Source organism: Neofelis nebulosa, chromosome 12 (genome assembly GCF_028018385.1).
Source record: "Neofelis nebulosa isolate mNeoNeb1 chromosome 12, mNeoNeb1.pri, whole genome shotgun sequence".
In the NCBI taxonomy this organism is placed as follows: Eukaryota; Metazoa; Chordata; class Mammalia; order Carnivora; family Felidae; genus Neofelis; species Neofelis nebulosa.
Window position 1 is genome coordinate 54397229 of NC_080793.1, and position 5450 is coordinate 54402678.

Below are 5450 nucleotides of genomic sequence, written 5' to 3' on the forward strand. Positions count from 1 at the left end.
ACTCAATAAATGTGAGCAATTATTGTTATTGCTTAAGTTCCCCCAGATGGCAAGTGGCAAGAGAGATTAAACCCCAAGACTGTCTAATTTCAGAACTCAGGTGCTTTTCTCTCTGCCTTGCAGCCCAAGTGGGGATTTAAGAATAATGCTATGAAACTGCGGGCTAAAGTTATAGTGGACACAGCACATAAGTATCAAAGGCAGGTAGAGGAAAGATCATGAGTTCTACACACTTGTACTCAGTGAAGGAAGCCATTGAGTGTGGGGCACAGGATGTAGGAATAAAAAGTCTTTATGTTTGGGTGGTGGCCCATGAAGGGCAAGGCAGCTTGGACGGCACCCTGGCACCCTGTGCCCCAATGCTGCAGCCTACATGCCGGCCATTAAGCATGTGGTGACGGGAGCAATAGGTAAAACTTGCCTACTGATCGGTGACACAACTAATGCATTTTCTGGAGACCACAGCCTCACCGTCTTTGACAATTGTTCTGCCAATGTTATGGTGGATGCAAAACTGGCGAATCGGGGCTTGTGGACACAGCGGGGCAAGAAGATGACAGATGACGCCCCCATCCTCTACTCAAAGGGATGTATTCTCAGTTGGCTTTTCTCTGGTGAGTCCTGCATCTTTGGAAAATGTCTGTGTACAGAGGTATCCTGAAGCGTGCCACCATTGTCTCAAGGCTCCCATCATCCCAGTTGGAACTCAATGTGATCTCAGGGGTGGTGAAGATAAGGCTGAGGAACTGAAGGCAAAGAGGCTGATTGCTGATGCCTATCTTTGAGGTTTAGCCAAGGCCAAAGACATCTGTGCTCTAAAGTACACGCAGCACTTGGCTCTCACACAGTGAGCCTCTAGATGTGTTTGATAAAGCTCTTCTTCTTCAGTGCTTCTCTCCCACCTCCTGTCAAGAAGAGGAAGAGAAGATGCCTGCTGTTGTAAATGTCCGAGACTCTCTCTTTTTTTTTGTCCTGTCCCCCTTTATACCTTTGTACAATTTGCTCAAAACCAGCGGTATCTTCACACTCCACGCCTAGATTTTGTTACAGATTAGTTTTTCTGTAAAACCATTTTGAACCAGTGGATAATTTTAAGGCTTTGCTTATTTAAAGTGTAAGAGTTCAGGGATGCCTGTGTGGCTCAGTCGCTTCAGCATCCAAATCTTGATCTTGGCTCAGGTCACGATCTTGTGATTGTGAGATCAAGCCCCACTTTGGGCTCTGAGTTGACGGCATGGAGCCTCCTTGGGATTTTCTCTCTCCCTCTCTCTCTTTGCCTCTCCCTCTCTTACTCTTGCCCTCTCTCTTAAGAACCTTAAGAAAAATTAAAAAAATAAAATGTAAGAGTTCAAACTTTCACATCCGATTAAAATTTAGCCCTAAAGTGGATAAAAAAATCTGAATTCAAGTCCTGTCTTTGCCATGTATTAGCAAACTGACTTTAGGTTAATTATATCTGTATGCTTATTTCAATGTCTACACTTGTATAAAATGGTAATAACAATAGTACCTATTTAATGGTTTCTTTTTTGCAAAAATGAAATATGACCATCTATATTAAAGGCTTATACTAATTAAATTATTTTTAGTTAGGTAGAGGAAAGAATTTGGGGCTAGGACTTAAGACACACAGTTTCTAGGGGTGCCTGGGTGGCTCAGTCAGTTAAGCATCCAACTCTTGATTTCGGCTCAGCTCATGATCTCACAGACATGGGACTGAGCCCTGTGTTGGACTCCATGCCGGGTGTGGAGCTTGTTTGGGGTTCTCTTTCTCCCTCTCCCTTTGCCCCTCCCCCACTTGCTCTCTTTCTCTTTCTCTCTGTCTCTCAAAAAAGAAAAAAAAAGGGCATACAGTTTCTAATGTTAGGTCTGCCATGACCTAGCTATGTCACTTTGAGTAAATTTCTGGACATCCTTGCTTTCAGTTTACCCATTATTACATAAGGTAGGCAAGCAAGTAGCAGCATGGTAGGCATTCAGCAAATGTTATGTCATCTCTTTCTTTCCAGTTGCTCAGAAAATGACATAATTGGAACGAGTTACTGCTTCACAACTGTGGCTGGGTGTCCCAATCATCTGCGGGGCTTAATAAAGAAAGAAATGACAAATCAGAACATGGGCATTGAGAGCCGTGAACTAGGTGATCTATGAGATTCCCTCATGGTCCAATAATTGATTAGCTTCATGAAGAAAATAGGACTTGTGTTTAATTTTACATTATTGTTTTATTCTCCTTTTTCTACAAATCATCGGAGTCCACTTATAACATGTAACACTAAAAGGGAAAACACGAGGATCAGGGCACCATGAAGGGTTATTGTGATGGGGAACCGCTCTCAGGCAGGGTGGCGCTTCGCACAGTGCCTGGCCCAGGTGAGGCCCTATGAACCGCAGCTGAATGGATGAATGGATGAATGGATCAACCATAGCTCTCCCCAAACATCAGTTCATAAAATGGGTTTGGAGAAACACTGGACAGCTGACTGATGTGTTCTCTAGAACACAAGTATCTGTGTTATTGATTAAAGGCAGCCGAAGGGAGTAGGGAATAGTGCGGGGAAGGGTTTCCAGGAGAAGGGACAATTTGGGTGGGAACTCCCGGGTTGGACTTGGAGTGTTCAAGGTAGTGGGAGATGCATCTGAGGAGGTAGTAAGGTCAGATTACAGAGGCTCTTGAAGGCTGAATAGAGAATTGTACATTTGGTGTCAGAAAGGGAAGTGTTGAAGCTTCAGTTGCTGACTTCCTGGCCATGGCCAACTCTCCTATATTCATGAGACCATCTTGTACTTGCAAAGCAATTTTAAGGACATAACGTGCAGGAGCTGGGAAAGAGGAGACACCAGGAGGCAGCCCCATCTTTGTTTTCTTCTGGGAAAAGACAGTAAAGTATTCAGGACAGTGTTGTCCTCTGACACAGTGTGTGCCTCTAAAGGGTGTGATGAAAATTGTTAGTCATACATTCCTTCTGTGAAATCATATTGTTGACAAACCCTATGCCCACCCCCAAGTCTTCCCAGAATCCCGGGAGCCCATCTAGCTCTCTAATGGACACTAGATCCAGGTGCCTGTCCTCCTGCAAAAAACAATTGTAAGTTATATCTTACAAGTTACAAGCTGTAACTTACAACCGAGTAATTGTAAGTTACATCAAGCAAGCTACTGGGAAGAATTTCACTGCTCCATCAGGGAACCTGTTGGGACTTGTGACAAACTTCCACCTTGGCTTGGTTGTCCTTACCTTTAGAATGGCATCTTGTAGGGGTGCCTGGGTGGCTCAATCGGTTGAGCATCCAACTTCAGCTCAGGTCATGATGTCATGGTCTGGGAGTTCAGTTGTCAGCGTAGAGCCCACTTCAGATCCTCTGTGCCCCTCTCTATCTGCCCCTCCCCTTCTCATGCTCTCTCTTTCTCAAAAATGAAGAAAACGTTTTTAAAAATGCCGTCCTTTAGTAATAATTTGTATTGCTTTAACTCCAGCTATTTTCAGATTATCCGTGTAGTCTATAGCTACACCCAAATGTACATTTAGGAGAGGATCCCCTGGGCTTTTCTCCTCCCTGTCTTGCCTCTTGGATTCCCATCAGTGTTCAAGAGCCTTGAGGTCAAGGGACTGAGCTTCACTTTCCTTTGTCTGCCACTGCACCTGCCACCATGCTGGCCACCACACTTGGCCCTGACTGTGTATATAAAGCCAATCACTGCCTCCCTTGGGATGTCAAAGCAGGCTCGATTTCATGCAAAACAGACAAAACATACTGCCTTGCCTTTTGTAATGAGCCCTGAACTCTGTTTAGAGAGGGAGAGTCAATCCAAGTTATCAGCCAAATGCCTTGTCCTGCAGGGTGATGGTTGTGCTTTTTCTTCTTTTTAAGAGATGGCTCAGAATGATGCTTTTCTCCAACTATTCCAAATTCCATTCAACAAATCTGTGTAAAAATCTAAGAACTGCAAAATGAATGAGTGTGTAAGTATGGGTGAGTCATATGTATGGGTGTATAGCATTCCATGTTTCCTAGTTAAGAGTTTGCAGTTGTGCTGGTATTTTGTGAGTGTGTGGGTCAGAGGGAAGATCAAAACACTTAACTGAAAAGACTCGTCTAGTCATACCACGGTCATTCTAAGCCTTAATTACAGACATAAATTGAAGTGGCACTAAACATTTTAAATAATATTCAGGGATTTTTTTTCTTTTTTTTAAAAATTTTATTTATTATTTTTTTAAATTTACATCCAAATTAGTTAGCATGTAGTGCAACAATGATTTCAGGAGTAGATTCCTTCGTGCCTCTTACCCGTTTAGTCCATCCCCCTTCCCACAATCCCTCCAGTGACCCTCAATTTGTTCTCCATATTTATGAGTCTCTTCTGTTTTGTCCCCCTCCCTCTTTTTATATTATTTTTGTTTCCCTTCCCTTATGTTCATCTCTTTTGTCTCTTAAAGTCCTCATATGAGTGAAGTCATATGATTTTTGTCTTTCTCTGACTACTTTCACTTAGCATAATACCCTCCAGTTCCATCCACATAGTTGCAAATGGCAAGATTTCATTCTTTTTGATAGCCAAGTAATACTCCATTGTATATATAAACCACATCTTCTTTATCCATTCACCCATCGATGGATATTTAGGCTCTTTCCACACTTTGGCCGTTGTTGATAGTGCTGCTATAAACATGGGGGTGCATGTGTCCCTTCGAAACAGCACACCTGTATCCCTTGGATAAATGCCTAGTGGTGCAATTGCTGGGTCATAGGGTAGTTCTATTTTTAGTTGTTTGAGGAACCTCCATACTGTTTTCCAGAGTGGCTGCACCAGTTTGCATTCCCACCAACAATGCAAAAGAGATCCTCTTTCTCCGCATCCTTGCCAACATCTGTTGTTGCCTGAGGTGTTAATGTTAGCCATTCTGACAGGTGTAAGGTGGTATCTCACGGTGGTTTTGACTTGTATTTCCCTGATGAATGATGTTGAACATTTTTTCATGTGTCAGTTGGCTATCTGGATGTCTTCTTTGGAGAAGTGTCTATTCATGTCTTTTGCCCATTTCTTCACTGGATTATTTGTTTTTTGGGTGTTGAGTTTGATAAGCTATCTATAGATTTTGGACGCTAACCCTTTATCTGATATGTCATTTGCAAATATCTTCTCCCATTCCATTGGTTGCCTTTTAGTTTTGCTGATTGTTTCCTTGCTGTACGGAAGCTTTTTATTTTGATGAGGTCTCAGGAGTTCATTTTTGCTTTTGTTTCCCTTGCCTCTGGAGATGTGTTGAGTAAGAAGTTGCTGTGGCCAAGATCAAAGAGGTTTTTGCCTGCTTTCTCCTCGAGGCTTTTGATGGCCTCCTGTCTTACATTGAGGTCTTTCATCCATTTTGAGTTTATTTTTGTATATGGTGTAAGAAAGTGGTCCAGGTTCATTCTTCTGCATGTCGCTGTCCAGTTTTCCCAGC

At 42.8% G+C, this 5450-nt stretch overlaps 1 pseudogene; it reads left to right on the forward strand.

Annotated features, from left to right (window-relative positions):
* The first annotated feature begins 373 nt into the window (after nt 1-373).
* LOC131490881 (ras-related C3 botulinum toxin substrate 1-like) lies at nt 374-997 on the forward strand (annotated as a pseudogene).
* The last annotated feature ends 4453 nt before the right edge of the window (nt 998-5450 follow it).